General features: G+C 40.8%; 8 non-coding genes across 8 annotated transcripts; all 8 read right to left on the bottom strand.

Moving 5' to 3' along the window:
* Positions 1 to 297: 297 nt before the first annotated feature.
* LOC138350689 (U2 spliceosomal RNA) lies at positions 298 to 489 on the bottom strand. Its single transcript, XR_011222217.1, has one exon. It is a non-coding gene; the product is annotated as a U2 spliceosomal RNA (small nuclear RNA).
* Positions 490 to 2,385: 1,896 nt separating this feature from the next.
* On the bottom strand, positions 2,386 to 2,577 carry LOC138350690 (U2 spliceosomal RNA). The gene has a single exon (XR_011222218.1). It is a non-coding gene; the product is annotated as a U2 spliceosomal RNA (small nuclear RNA).
* A 1,916-nt stretch (positions 2,578 to 4,493) lies between these two features.
* On the bottom strand, positions 4,494 to 4,685 carry LOC138350691 (U2 spliceosomal RNA). Its single transcript, XR_011222219.1, has one exon. It is a non-coding gene; the product is annotated as a U2 spliceosomal RNA (small nuclear RNA).
* Positions 4,686 to 6,589: 1,904 nt separating this feature from the next.
* On the bottom strand, positions 6,590 to 6,781 carry LOC138350692 (U2 spliceosomal RNA). The gene has a single exon (XR_011222220.1). It is a non-coding gene; the product is annotated as a U2 spliceosomal RNA (small nuclear RNA).
* Positions 6,782 to 8,677: 1,896 nt separating this feature from the next.
* On the bottom strand, positions 8,678 to 8,869 carry LOC138350693 (U2 spliceosomal RNA). The gene has a single exon (XR_011222221.1). It is a non-coding gene; the product is annotated as a U2 spliceosomal RNA (small nuclear RNA).
* Positions 8,870 to 10,785: 1,916 nt separating this feature from the next.
* Positions 10,786 to 10,977, bottom strand: LOC138350694 (U2 spliceosomal RNA). The gene has a single exon (XR_011222222.1). It is a non-coding gene; the product is annotated as a U2 spliceosomal RNA (small nuclear RNA).
* Positions 10,978 to 12,888: 1,911 nt separating this feature from the next.
* On the bottom strand, positions 12,889 to 13,080 carry LOC138350695 (U2 spliceosomal RNA). The gene has a single exon (XR_011222223.1). It is a non-coding gene; the product is annotated as a U2 spliceosomal RNA (small nuclear RNA).
* A 1,912-nt stretch (positions 13,081 to 14,992) lies between these two features.
* LOC138350697 (U2 spliceosomal RNA) lies at positions 14,993 to 15,184 on the bottom strand. Its single transcript, XR_011222225.1, has one exon. It is a non-coding gene; the product is annotated as a U2 spliceosomal RNA (small nuclear RNA).
* Positions 15,185 to 15,738: the final 554 nt, after the last annotated feature.

A 15,738-nucleotide genomic window follows, 5' to 3' on the forward strand; every position in this document is an offset into this window, starting at 1 on the left:
TTCCTTCCTTCCTTCCTTCCTTCCTTCCTTCCTTCCTTCCTTCCTTCCTTCCTTCCTTCCTTCCTTCCTTCCTTCTAACTCGTTCCAGTTGTTCAGCTTCGACCCATCAAACCCGGACTCGACTGACGACTCACTTCTGCTGCTCGTTCCAAGGTTTTTTCCTCATACGATGCTGGCTAGTGTGAAGTAATTACTGCAAATCAAATTAACACGATTCATTAATGTACATAACCAATTAACATCATCGTCTCCTACTTGATTTTGACTAGTTGATAGGGTTGTTTTTGGTCTCCCCGAAGGGAGTGGACCGATCCCAGAGGTACTGCAATACCGGGCCGATCCGCGGCAAAGGTGGAGCAAGCTCCTAGCACTTCGCCATGTTGCAAAAAATCAGTTTAATATCAAGGATCCCACATGGGGATCGTATCAGATATAAAGCTGATAAGAACAGATACTACACTTTGTACTTTGTACTACACGAGAGACGAGAGACTAGAGACGTGACGTGACGTGACGCGATGCCATGCCATGCCATGCCATGCCATGCCATGCCATGCCATGCCATGCCATGCCATGCCATGCCATTCAATGCCTTGTGATTCAATACCATGCAGTTCAATGCGATGCGATGCAATGACATGCGATTCGATGCCATGCGAGGCGAGGCGATGCATCATCTAACATAACGTGATTCCCTGGAAAACGACTCTGTTGTTGAGTGAACAACAAAGTTAAGATATAACAAGATGTAAGTAATTCGAGAAGTCTGAGTACTGTAGGTACTATTGCAAATTCATTGCTTAATATATGTGAATGTGTACGAAATCCATCCATCGCTTTTACCGAGTATACAAATACTCACTCATTGTTGGTGTTTAGGGAGGTAAATGAAGTATTGCAAAGCTAATTACGAAACTAGCTTTCACAATGACATTTGGTGGTTGGTCGCTTTGCAAATTATAGTAGATTCTATATCAATTTTATTCGTTATTTTACGTGAATGAATGAATGAATGAATGAATGAATGAATGAATGAATGAATGAATGAATGAATGAATGAATGAATGAATGAATGAATGTGTGCCTGCATACATTGCCTAAATAAAATATGTAAATATACGGACGGTGGTGGCGTTTAGAGAGGTGAATGAATCATTTGAAATCTAATTAGGAAACTAGCATTCAAATGGAGAGGGGTGAGAGTGCAGGTGCGCTTGAACTTGGGTGGGTTCTGGGTTTCGTTGACGTATATATTACAGGTGAATATGTGCATCGAATGCTCGATTGAAGTATATAAATACACATTGTTAGTGTGTATTGAGGTAAATGATGGATTGTAAAGCTAATCAAGACACTAGAATTCACTTTGAGGCTAGTGGCTGGCCGGCTGGCAAGCGTGGAAGTGGCAAACGATCGTTGAGTTGCCGTGTAAGACCACGCCAAAGCAACACCTCCCTCCATCTCAAGTCGAATTTCGTCTTTATTACGCATTGGTACATTGCAGCAATGGTAAATTAAGTAGATAAACGTCTGATCTTGATGTGTGTGTGAATATAATTTCGCTGTCAAAGCCGACTAAGGAATTCCGAGTGATATACACACCACTCCACACTCACAAGGGAGAGTGAGTAAGTAATTTCGTAAAAAAAGAGAAGAGCATGCCAACAATGGGTAACTATTATAGTTAGGTTCTCGATCACAGTAAACCCGTTGATTTAGAGTTTATTTGCACAATGACCACGTCATATTAGATGCCATTTAAATACCAAATCCAGTTCTCCACTAAACGCAAACACAAGCTTAACACTATTTAACCCATCTCTACTAGCCTTTTCATAACCAACCACTAAGCTACCTAAACCAGTTTCCACACTTATATAAATAGACAAAAACTTCACCCTATATAACCTATCTCAGAAAACAAACAAAATCAATTAATATTGCACTAACTGGCAACCCCCCATTCATAAAATCAACTTCTTTCCTTCCAGACCGACCATCCATCGTATTTGCTGCTCGCACATAATCTTTAATCTAAAGTTATTAAATGATATTACTCACCTCACTCTCCTTCTTTCTCCTCCTTCCTTCCTTCCTTCCTTCCTTCCTTCCTTCCTTCCTTCCTTCCTTCCTTCCTTCCTTCCTTCCTTCCTTCCTTCCTTCTAACTCGTTCCAGTTGTTCAGCTTCGACCCATCAAACCCGGACTCGACTGACGACTCACTTCTGCTGCTCGTTCCAAGGTTTTTTCCTCATACGATGCTGGCTAGTGTGAAGTAATTACTGCAAATCAAATTAACACGATTCATTAATGTACATAACCAATTAACATCATCGTCTCCTACTTGATTTTGACTAGTTGATAGGGTTGTTTTTGGTCTCCCCGAAGGGAGTGGACCGATCCCAGAGGTACTGCAATACCGGGCCGATCCGCGGCAAAGGTGGAGCAAGCTCCTAGCACTTCGCCATGTTGCAAAAAATCAGTTTAATATCAAGGATCCCACATGGGGATCGTATCAGATATAAAGCTGATAAGAACAGATACTACACTTTGTACTTTGTACTACACGAGAGACGAGAGACTAGAGACGTGACGTGACGTGACGCGATGCCATGCCATGCCATGCCATGCCATGCCATGCCATGCCATGCCATGCCATGCCATGCCATGCCATTCAATGCCTTGTGATTCAATACCATGCAGTTCAATGCGATGCGATGCAATGACATGCGATTCGATGCCATGCGAGGCGAGGCGATGCATCATCTAACATAACGTGATTCCCTGGAAAACGACTCTGTTGTTGAGTGAACAACAAAGTTAAGATATAACAAGATGTAAGTAATTCGAGAAGTCTGAGTACTGTAGGTACTATTGCAAATTCATTGCTTAATATATGTGAATGTGTACGAAATCCATCCATCGCTTTTACCGAGTATACAAATACTCACTCATTGTTGGTGTTTAGGGAGGTAAATGAAGTATTGCAAAGCTAATTACGAAACTAGCTTTCACAATGACATTTGGTGGTTGGTCGCTTTGCAAATTATAGTAGATTCTATATCAATTTTATTCGTTATTTTACGTGAATGAATGAATGAATGAATGAATGAATGAATGAATGAATGAATGAATGAATGAATGAATGAATGAATGAATGAATGAATGTGTGCCTGCATACATTGCCTAAATAAAATATGTAAATATACGGACGGTGGTGGCGTTTAGAGAGGTGAATGAATCATTTGAAATCTAATTAGGAAACTAGCATTCAAATGGAGAGGGGTGAGAGTGCAGGTGCGCTTGAACTTGGGTGGGTTCTGGGTTTCGTTGACGTATATATTACAGGTGAATATGTGCATCGAATGCTCGATTGAAGTATATAAATACACATTGTTAGTGTGTATTGAGGTAAATGATGGATTGTAAAGCTAATCAAGACACTAGAATTCACTTTGAGGCTAGTGGCTGGCCGGCTGGCAAGCGTGGAAGTGGCAAACGATCGTTGAGTTGCCGTGTAAGACCACGCCAAAGCAACACCTCCCTCCATCTCAAGTCGAATTTCGTCTTTATTACGCATTGGTACATTGCAGCAATGGTAAATTAAGTAGATAAACGTCTGATCTTGATGTGTGTGTGAATATAATTTCGCTGTCAAAGCCGACTAAGGAATTCCGAGTGATATACACACCACTCCACACTCACAAGGGAGAGTGAGTAAGTAATTTCGTAAAAAAAGAGAAGAGCATGCCAACAATGGGTAACTATTATAGTTAGGTTCTCGATCACAGTAAACCCGTTGATTTAGAGTTTATTTGCACAATGACCACGTCATATTAGATGCCATTTAAATACCAAATCCAGTTCTCCACTAAACGCAAACACAAGCTTAACACTATTTAACCCATCTCTACTAGCCTTTTCATAACCAACCACTAAGCTACCTAAACCAGTTTCCACACTTATATAAATAGACAAAAACTTCACCCTATATAACCTATCTCAGAAAACAAACAAAATCAATTAATATTGCACTAACTGGCAACCCCCCATTCATAAAATCAACTTCTTTCCTTCCAGACCGACCATCCATCGTATTTGCTGCTCGCACATAATCTTTAATCTAAAGTTATTAAATGATATTACTCACCTCACTCTCCTTCTTTCTCCTCCTTCCTTCCTTCCTTCCTTCCTTCCTTCCTCCTTCCTTCCTTCCTTCCTTCCTTCCTTCCTTCCTTCCTTCCTTCCTTCCTTCCTTCCTTCCCTTCCTTCTAACTCGTTCCAGTTGTTCAGCTTCGACCCATCAAACCCGGACTCGACTGACGACTCACTTCTGCTGCTCGTTCCAAGGTTTTTTCCTCATACGATGCTGGCTAGTGTGAAGTAATTACTGCAAATCAAATTAACACGATTCATTAATGTACATAACCAATTAACATCATCGTCTCCTACTTGATTTTGACTAGTTGATAGGGTTGTTTTTGGTCTCCCCGAAGGGAGTGGACCGATCCCAGAGGTACTGCAATACCGGGCCGATCCGCGGCAAAGGTGGAGCAAGCTCCTAGCACTTCGCCATGTTGCAAAAAATCAGTTTAATATCAAGGATCCCACATGGGGATCGTATCAGATATAAAGCTGATAAGAACAGATACTACACTTTGTACTTTGTACTACACGAGAGACGAGAGACTAGAGACGTGACGTGACGTGACGCGATGCCATGCCATGCCATGCCATGCCATGCCATGCCATGCCATGCCATGCCATGCCATGCCATGCCATTCAATGCCTTGTGATTCAATACCATGCAGTTCAATGCGATGCGATGCAATGACATGCGATTCGATGCCATGCGAGGCGAGGCGATGCATCATCTAACATAACGTGATTCCCTGGAAAACGACTCTGTTGTTGAGTGAACAACAAAGTTAAGATATAACAAGATGTAAGTAATTCGAGAAGTCTGAGTACTGTAGGTACTATTGCAAATTCATTGCTTAATATATGTGAATGTGTACGAAATCCATCCATCGCTTTTACCGAGTATACAAATACTCACTCATTGTTGGTGTTTAGGGAGGTAAATGAAGTATTGCAAAGCTAATTACGAAACTAGCTTTCACAATGACATTTGGTGGTTGGTCGCTTTGCAAATTATAGTAGATTCTATATCAATTTTATTCGTTATTTTACGTGAATGAATGAATGAATGAATGAATGAATGAATGAATGAATGAATGAATGAATGAATGAATGAATGAATGAATGAATGTGTGCCTGCATACATTGCCTAAATAAAATATGTAAATATACGGACGGTGGTGGCGTTTAGAGAGGTGAATGAATCATTTGAAATCTAATTAGGAAACTAGCATTCAAATGGAGAGGGGTGAGAGTGCAGGTGCGCTTGAACTTGGGTGGGTTCTGGGTTTCGTTGACGTATATATTACAGGTGAATATGTGCATCGAATGCTCGATTGAAGTATATAAATACACATTGTTAGTGTGTATTGAGGTAAATGATGGATTGTAAAGCTAATCAAGACACTAGAATTCACTTTGAGGCTAGTGGCTGGCCGGCTGGCAAGCGTGGAAGTGGCAAACGATCGTTGAGTTGCCGTGTAAGACCACGCCAAAGCAACACCTCCCTCCATCTCAAGTCGAATTTCGTCTTTATTACGCATTGGTACATTGCAGCAATGGTAAATTAAGTAGATAAACGTCTGATCTTGATGTGTGTGTGAATATAATTTCGCTGTCAAAGCCGACTAAGGAATTCCGAGTGATATACACACCACTCCACACTCACAAGGGAGAGTGAGTAAGTAATTTCGTAAAAAAAGAGAAGAGCATGCCAACAATGGGTAACTATTATAGTTAGGTTCTCGATCACAGTAAACCCGTTGATTTAGAGTTTATTTGCACAATGACCACGTCATATTAGATGCCATTTAAATACCAAATCCAGTTCTCCACTAAACGCAAACACAAGCTTAACACTATTTAACCCATCTCTACTAGCCTTTTCATAACCAACCACTAAGCTACCTAAACCAGTTTCCACACTTATATAAATAGACAAAAACTTCACCCTATATAACCTATCTCAGAAAACAAACAAAATCAATTAATATTGCACTAACTGGCAACCCCCCATTCATAAAATCAACTTCTTTCCTTCCAGACCGACCATCCATCGTATTTGCTGCTCGCACATAATCTTTAATCTAAAGTTATTAAATGATATTACTCACCTCACTCTCCTTCTTTCTCCTCCTTCCTTCCTTCCTTCCTTCCTTCCTTCCTTCCTTCCTTCCTTCCTTCCTTCCTTCCTTCCTTCCTTCCTTCCTTCCTTCCTTCCTTCCTTCTAACTCGTTCCAGTTGTTCAGCTTCGACCCATCAAACCCGGACTCGACTGACGACTCACTTCTGCTGCTCGTTCCAAGGTTTTTTCCTCATACGATGCTGGCTAGTGTGAAGTAATTACTGCAAATCAAATTAACACGATTCATTAATGTACATAACCAATTAACATCATCGTCTCCTACTTGATTTTGACTAGTTGATAGGGTTGTTTTTGGTCTCCCCGAAGGGAGTGGACCGATCCCAGAGGTACTGCAATACCGGGCCGATCCGCGGCAAAGGTGGAGCAAGCTCCTAGCACTTCGCCATGTTGCAAAAAATCAGTTTAATATCAAGGATCCCACATGGGGATCGTATCAGATATAAAGCTGATAAGAACAGATACTACACTTTGTACTTTGTACTACACGAGAGACGAGAGACTAGAGACGTGACGTGACGTGACGCGATGCCATGCCATGCCATGCCATGCCATGCCATGCCATGCCATGCCATGCCATGCCATGCCATGCCATTCAATGCCTTGTGATTCAATACCATGCAGTTCAATGCGATGCGATGCAATGACATGCGATTCGATGCCATGCGAGGCGAGGCGATGCATCATCTAACATAACGTGATTCCCTGGAAAACGACTCTGTTGTTGAGTGAACAACAAAGTTAAGATATAACAAGATGTAAGTAATTCGAGAAGTCTGAGTACTGTAGGTACTATTGCAAATTCATTGCTTAATATATGTGAATGTGTACGAAATCCATCCATCGCTTTTACCGAGTATACAAATACTCACTCATTGTTGGTGTTTAGGGAGGTAAATGAAGTATTGCAAAGCTAATTACGAAACTAGCTTTCACAATGACATTTGGTGGTTGGTCGCTTTGCAAATTATAGTAGATTCTATATCAATTTTATTCGTTATTTTACGTGAATGAATGAATGAATGAATGAATGAATGAATGAATGAATGAATGAATGAATGAATGAATGAATGAATGAATGAATGAATGAATGTGTGCCTGCATACATTGCCTAAATAAAATATGTAAATATACGGACGGTGGTGGCGTTTAGAGAGGTGAATGAATCATTTGAAATCTAATTAGGAAACTAGCATTCAAATGGAGAGGGGTGAGAGTGCAGGTGCGCTTGAACTTGGGTGGGTTCTGGGTTTCGTTGACGTATATATTACAGGTGAATATGTGCATCGAATGCTCGATTGAAGTATATAAATACACATTGTTAGTGTGTATTGAGGTAAATGATGGATTGTAAAGCTAATCAAGACACTAGAATTCACTTTGAGGCTAGTGGCTGGCCGGCTGGCAAGCGTGGAAGTGGCAAACGATCGTTGAGTTGCCGTGTAAGACCACGCCAAAGCAACACCTCCCTCCATCTCAAGTCGAATTTCGTCTTTATTACGCATTGGTACATTGCAGCAATGGTAAATTAAGTAGATAAACGTCTGATCTTGATGTGTGTGTGAATATAATTTCGCTGTCAAAGCCGACTAAGGAATTCCGAGTGATATACACACCACTCCACACTCACAAGGGAGAGTGAGTAAGTAATTTCGTAAAAAAAGAGAAGAGCATGCCAACAATGGGTAACTATTATAGTTAGGTTCTCGATCACAGTAAACCCGTTGATTTAGAGTTTATTTGCACAATGACCACGTCATATTAGATGCCATTTAAATACCAAATCCAGTTCTCCACTAAACGCAAACACAAGCTTAACACTATTTAACCCATCTCTACTAGCCTTTTCATAACCAACCACTAAGCTACCTAAACCAGTTTCCACACTTATATAAATAGACAAAAACTTCACCCTATATAACCTATCTCAGAAAACAAACAAAATCAATTAATATTGCACTAACTGGCAACCCCCCATTCATAAAATCAACTTCTTTCCTTCCAGACCGACCATCCATCGTATTTGCTGCTCGCACATAATCTTTAATCTAAAGTTATTAAATGATATTACTCACCTCACTCTCCTTCTTTCTCCTCCTTCCTTCCTTCCTTCCTTCCTTCCTTCCTTCCTTCCTTCCTTCCTTCCTTCCTTCCTTCCTTCCTTCCTTCCTTCTAACTCGTTCCAGTTGTTCAGCTTCGACCCATCAAACCCGGACTCGACTGACGACTCACTTCTGCTGCTCGTTCCAAGGTTTTTTCCTCATACGATGCTGGCTAGTGTGAAGTAATTACTGCAAATCAAATTAACACGATTCATTAATGTACATAACCAATTAACATCATCGTCTCCTACTTGATTTTGACTAGTTGATAGGGTTGTTTTTGGTCTCCCCGAAGGGAGTGGACCGATCCCAGAGGTACTGCAATACCGGGCCGATCCGCGGCAAAGGTGGAGCAAGCTCCTAGCACTTCGCCATGTTGCAAAAAATCAGTTTAATATCAAGGATCCCACATGGGGATCGTATCAGATATAAAGCTGATAAGAACAGATACTACACTTTGTACTTTGTACTACACGAGAGACGAGAGACTAGAGACGTGACGTGACGTGACGCGATGCCATGCCATGCCATGCCATGCCATGCCATGCCATGCCATGCCATGCCATGCCATGCCATGCCATTCAATGCCTTGTGATTCAATACCATGCAGTTCAATGCGATGCGATGCAATGACATGCGATTCGATGCCATGCGAGGCGAGGCGATGCATCATCTAACATAACGTGATTCCCTGGAAAACGACTCTGTTGTTGAGTGAACAACAAAGTTAAGATATAACAAGATGTAAGTAATTCGAGAAGTCTGAGTACTGTAGGTACTATTGCAAATTCATTGCTTAATATATGTGAATGTGTACGAAATCCATCCATCGCTTTTACCGAGTATACAAATACTCACTCATTGTTGGTGTTTAGGGAGGTAAATGAAGTATTGCAAAGCTAATTACGAAACTAGCTTTCACAATGACATTTGGTGGTTGGTCGCTTTGCAAATTATAGTAGATTCTATATCAATTTTATTCGTTATTTTACGTGAATGAATGAATGAATGAATGAATGAATGAATGAATGAATGAATGAATGAATGAATGAATGAATGAATGAATGAATGAATGTGTGCCTGCATACATTGCCTAAATAAAATATGTAAATATACGGACGGTGGTGGCGTTTAGAGAGGTGAATGAATCATTTGAAATCTAATTAGGAAACTAGCATTCAAATGGAGAGGGGTGAGAGTGCAGGTGCGCTTGAACTTGGGTGGGTTCTGGGTTTCGTTGACGTATATATTACAGGTGAATATGTGCATCGAATGCTCGATTGAAGTATATAAATACACATTGTTAGTGTGTATTGAGGTAAATGATGGATTGTAAAGCTAATCAAGACACTAGAATTCACTTTGAGGCTAGTGGCTGGCCGGCTGGCAAGCGTGGAAGTGGCAAACGATCGTTGAGTTGCCGTGTAAGACCACGCCAAAGCAACACCTCCCTCCATCTCAAGTCGAATTTCGTCTTTATTACGCATTGGTACATTGCAGCAATGGTAAATTAAGTAGATAAACGTCTGATCTTGATGTGTGTGTGAATATAATTTCGCTGTCAAAGCCGACTAAGGAATTCCGAGTGATATACACACCACTCCACACTCACAAGGGAGAGTGAGTAAGTAATTTCGTAAAAAAAGAGAAGAGCATGCCAACAATGGGTAACTATTATAGTTAGGTTCTCGATCACAGTAAACCCGTTGATTTAGAGTTTATTTGCACAATGACCACGTCATATTAGATGCCATTTAAATACCAAATCCAGTTCTCCACTAAACGCAAACACAAGCTTAACACTATTTAACCCATCTCTACTAGCCTTTTCATAACCAACCACTAAGCTACCTAAACCAGTTTCCACACTTATATAAATAGACAAAAACTTCACCCTATATAACCTATCTCAGAAAACAAACAAAATCAATTAATATTGCACTAACTGGCAACCCCCCATTCATAAAATCAACTTCTTTCCTTCCAGACCGACCATCCATCGTATTTGCTGCTCGCACATAATCTTTAATCTAAAGTTATTAAATGATATTACTCACCTCACTCTCCTTCTTTCTCCTCCTTCCTTCCTTCCTTCCTTCCTTCCTTCCTTCCTTCCTTCCTTCCTTCCTTCCTTCCTTCCTTCCTTCCTTCCTTCCTTCCTTCCTTCCTTCCTTCCTTCTAACTCGTTCCAGTTGTTCAGCTTCGACCCATCAAACCCGGACTCGACTGACGACTCACTTCTGCTGCTCGTTCCAAGGTTTTTTCCTCATACGATGCTGGCTAGTGTGAAGTAATTACTGCAAATCAAATTAACACGATTCATTAATGTACATAACCAATTAACATCATCGTCTCCTACTTGATTTTGACTAGTTGATAGGGTTGTTTTTGGTCTCCCCGAAGGGAGTGGACCGATCCCAGAGGTACTGCAATACCGGGCCGATCCGCGGCAAAGGTGGAGCAAGCTCCTAGCACTTCGCCATGTTGCAAAAAATCAGTTTAATATCAAGGATCCCACATGGGGATCGTATCAGATATAAAGCTGATAAGAACAGATACTACACTTTGTACTTTGTACTACACGAGAGACGAGAGACTAGAGACGTGACGTGACGTGACGCGATGCCATGCCATGCCATGCCATGCCATGCCATGCCATGCCATGCCATGCCATGCCATGCCATGCCATTCAATGCCTTGTGATTCAATACCATGCAGTTCAATGCGATGCGATGCAATGACATGCGATTCGATGCCATGCGAGGCGAGGCGATGCATCATCTAACATAACGTGATTCCCTGGAAAACGACTCTGTTGTTGAGTGAACAACAAAGTTAAGATATAACAAGATGTAAGTAATTCGAGAAGTCTGAGTACTGTAGGTACTATTGCAAATTCATTGCTTAATATATGTGAATGTGTACGAAATCCATCCATCGCTTTTACCGAGTATACAAATACTCACTCATTGTTGGTGTTTAGGGAGGTAAATGAAGTATTGCAAAGCTAATTACGAAACTAGCTTTCACAATGACATTTGGTGGTTGGTCGCTTTGCAAATTATAGTAGATTCTATATCAATTTTATTCGTTATTTTACGTGAATGTGAATGAATGAATGAATGAATGAATGAATGAATGAATGAATGAATGAATGAATGAATGAATGAATGAATGAATGAATGTGTGCCTGCATACATTGCCTAAATAAAATATGTAAATATACGGACGGTGGTGGCGTTTAGAGAGGTGAATGAATCATTTGAAATCTAATTAGGAAACTAGCATTCAAATGGAGAGGGGTGAGAGTGCAGGTGCGCTTGAACTTGGGTGGGTTCTGGGTTTCGTTGACGTATATATTACAGGTGAATATGTGCATCGAATGCTCGATTGAAGTATATAAATACACATTGTTAGTGTGTATTGAGGTAAATGATGGATTGTAAAGCTAATCAAGACACTAGAATTCACTTTGAGGCTAGTGGCTGGCCGGCTGGCAAGCGTGGAAGTGGCAAACGATCGTTGAGTTGCCGTGTAAGACCACGCCAAAGCAACACCTCCCTCCATCTCAAGTCGAATTTCGTCTTTATTACGCATTGGTACATTGCAGCAATGGTAAATTAAGTAGATAAACGTCTGATCTTGATGTGTGTGTGAATATAATTTCGCTGTCAAAGCCGACTAAGGAATTCCGAGTGATATACACACCACTCCACACTCACAAGGGAGAGTGAGTAAGTAATTTCGTAAAAAAAGAGAAGAGCATGCCAACAATGGGTAACTATTATAGTTAGGTTCTCGATCACAGTAAACCCGTTGATTTAGAGTTTATTTGCACAATGACCACGTCATATTAGATGCCATTTAAATACCAAATCCAGTTCTCCACTAAACGCAAACACAAGCTTAACACTATTTAACCCATCTCTACTAGCCTTTTCATAACCAACCACTAAGCTACCTAAACCAGTTTCCACACTTATATAAATAGACAAAAACTTCACCCTATATAACCTATCTCAGAAAACAAACAAAATCAATTAATATTGCACTAACTGGCAACCCCCCATTCATAAAATCAACTTCTTTCCTTCCAGACCGACCATCCATCGTATTTGCTGCTCGCACATAATCTTTAATCTAAAGTTATTAAATGATATTACTCACCTCACTCTCCTTCTTTCTCCTCCTTCCTTCCTTCCTTCCTTCCTTCCTTCCTTCCTTCCTTCCTTCCTTCCTTCCTTCCTTCCTTCCTTCCTTCCCTTCCTTCCTTCCTTCCTTCTAACTCGTTCCAGTTGTTCAGCTTCGACCCATCAAACCCGGACTCGACTGACGACTCACTTCTGCTGCTCGTTCCAAGGTTTTTTCCTCATACGATGCTGGCTAGTGTGAAGTAATTACTGCAAATCAAATTAACACGATTCATTAATGTACATAACCAATTAACATCATCGTCTCCTACTTGATTTTGACTAGTTGATAGGGTTGTTTTTGGTCTCCCCGAAGGGAGTGGACCGATCCCAGAGGTACTGCAATACCGGGCCGATCCGCGGCAAAGGTGGAGCAAGCTCCTAGCACTTCGCCATGTTGCAAAAAATCAGTTTAATATCAAGGATCCCACATGGGGATCGTATCAGATATAAAGCTGATAAGAACAGATACTACACTTTGTACTTTGTACTACACGAGAGACGAGAGACTAGAGACGTGACGTGACGTGACGCGATGCCATGCCATGCCATGCCATGCCATGCCATGCCATGCCATGCCATGCCATGCCATGCCATGCCATTCAATGCCTTGTGATTCAATACCATGCAGTTCAATGCGATGCGATGCAATGACATGCGATTCGATGCCATGCGAGGCGAGGCGATGCATCATCTAACATAACGTGATTCCCTGGAAAACGACTCTGTTGTTGAGTGAACAACAAAGTTAAGATATAACAAGATGTAAGTAATTCGAGAAGTCTGAGTACTGTAGGTACTATTGCAAATTCATTGCTTAATATATGTGAATGTGTACGAAATCCATCCATCGCTTTTACCGAGTATACAAATACTCACTCATTGTTGGTGTTTAGGGAGGTAAATGAAGTATTGCAAAGCTAATTACGAAACTAGCTTTCACAATGACATTTGGTGGTTGGTCGCTTTGCAAATTATAGTAGATTCTATATCAATTTTATTCGTTATTTTACGTGAATGAATGAATGAATGAATGAATGAATGAATGAATGAATGAATGAATGAATGAATGAATGAATGAATGAATGAATGAATGTGTGCCTGCATACATTGCCTAAATAAAATATGTAAATATACGGACGGTGGTGGCGTTTAGAGAGGTGAATGAATCATTTGAAATCTAATTAGGAAACTAGCATTCAAATGGAGAGGGGTGAGAGTGCAGGTGCGCTTGAACTTGGGTGGGTTCTGGGTTTCGTTGACGTATATATTACAGGTGAATATGTGCATCGAATGCTCGATTGAAGTATATAAATACACATTGTTAGTGTGTATTGAGGTAAATGATGGATTGTAAAGCTAATCAAGACACTAGAATTCACTTTGAGGCTAGTGGCTGGCCGGCTGGCAAGCGTGGAAGTGGCAAACGATCGTTGAGTTGCCGTGTAAGACCACGCCAAAGCAACACCTCCCTCCATCTCAAGTCGAATTTCGTCTTTATTACGCATTGGTACATTGCAGCAATGGTAAATTAAGTAGATAAACGTCTGATCTTGATGTGTGTGTGAATATAATTTCGCTGTCAAAGCCGACTAAGGAATTCCGAGTGATATACACACCACTCCACACTCACAAGGGAGAGTGAGTAAGTAATTTCGTAAAAAAAGAGAAGAGCATGCCAACAATGGGTAACTATTATAGTTAGGTTCTCGATCACAGTAAACCCGTTGATTTAGAGTTTATTTGCACAATGACCACGTCATATTAGATGCCATTTAAATACCAAATCCAGTTCTCCACTAAACGCAAACACAAGCTTAACACTATTTAACCCATCTCTACTAGCCTTTTCATAACCAACCACTAAGCTACCTAAACCAGTTTCCACACTTATATAAATAGACAAAAACTTCACCCTATATAACCTATCTCAGAAAACAAACAAAATCAATTAATATTGCACTAACTGGCAACCCCCCATTCATAAAATCAACTTCTTTCCTTCCAGACCGACCATCCATCGTATTTGCTGCTCGCACATAATCTTTAATCTAAAGTTATTAAATGATATTACTCACCTCACTCTCCTTCTTTCTCCTCCTTCCTTCCTTCCTTCCTTCCTTCCTTCCTTCCTTCCTTCCTTCCTTCCTTCCTTCCTTCCTTCCTTCCTTCCTTCCTTCCTTCCTTCCTTCCTTCTAACTCGTTCCAGTTGTTCAGCTTCGACCCATCAAACCCGGACTCGACTGACGACTCACTTCTGCTGCTCGTTCCAAGGTTTTTTCCTCATACGATGCTGGCTAGTGTGAAGTAATTACTGCAAATCAAATTAACACGATTCATTAATGTACATAACCAATTAACATCATCGTCTCCTACTTGATTTTGACTAGTTGATAGGGTTGTTTTTGGTCTCCCCGAAGGGAGTGGACCGATCCCAGAGGTACTGCAATACCGGGCCGATCCGCGGCAAAGGTGGAGCAAGCTCCTAGCACTTCGCCATGTTGCAAAAAATCAGTTTAATATCAAGGATCCCACATGGGGATCGTATCAGATATAAAGCTGATAAGAACAGATACTACACTTTGTACTTTGTACTACACGAGAGACGAGAGACTAGAGACGTGACGTGACGTGACGCGATGCCATGCCATGCCATGCCATGCCATGCCATGCCATGCCATGCCATGCCATGCCATGCCATGCCATTCAATGCCTTGTGATTCAATACCATGCAGTTCAATGCGATGCGATGCAATGACATGCGATTCGATGCCATGCGAGGCGAGGCGATGCATCATCTAACATAACGTGATTCCCTGGAAAACGACTCTGTTTGTTGAGTGAACAACAAAGTTAAGATATAACAAGATGTAAGTAATTCGAGAAGTCTGAGTACTGTAGGTACTATTGCAAATTCATTGCTTAATATATGTGATGTGTACGAAATCCATCCATCGCTTTTACCGAGTATACAAATACTCACTCATTGTTGGTGTTTAGGGAGGTAAATGAAGTATTGCAAAGCTAATTACGAAACTAGCTTTCACAATGACATTTGGTGGTTGGTCGCTTTGCAAATTATAGTAGATTCTATATCAATTTTATTCGTTATTTTACGTGAATGAATGAATGAATGAATGAATGAATGAATGAATGAATGAATA

The sequence above is a fragment of the Procambarus clarkii genome, chromosome 46, assembly GCF_040958095.1.
Source record: "Procambarus clarkii isolate CNS0578487 chromosome 46, FALCON_Pclarkii_2.0, whole genome shotgun sequence".
NCBI lineage: Eukaryota > Metazoa > Arthropoda > Malacostraca > Decapoda > Cambaridae > Procambarus > Procambarus clarkii.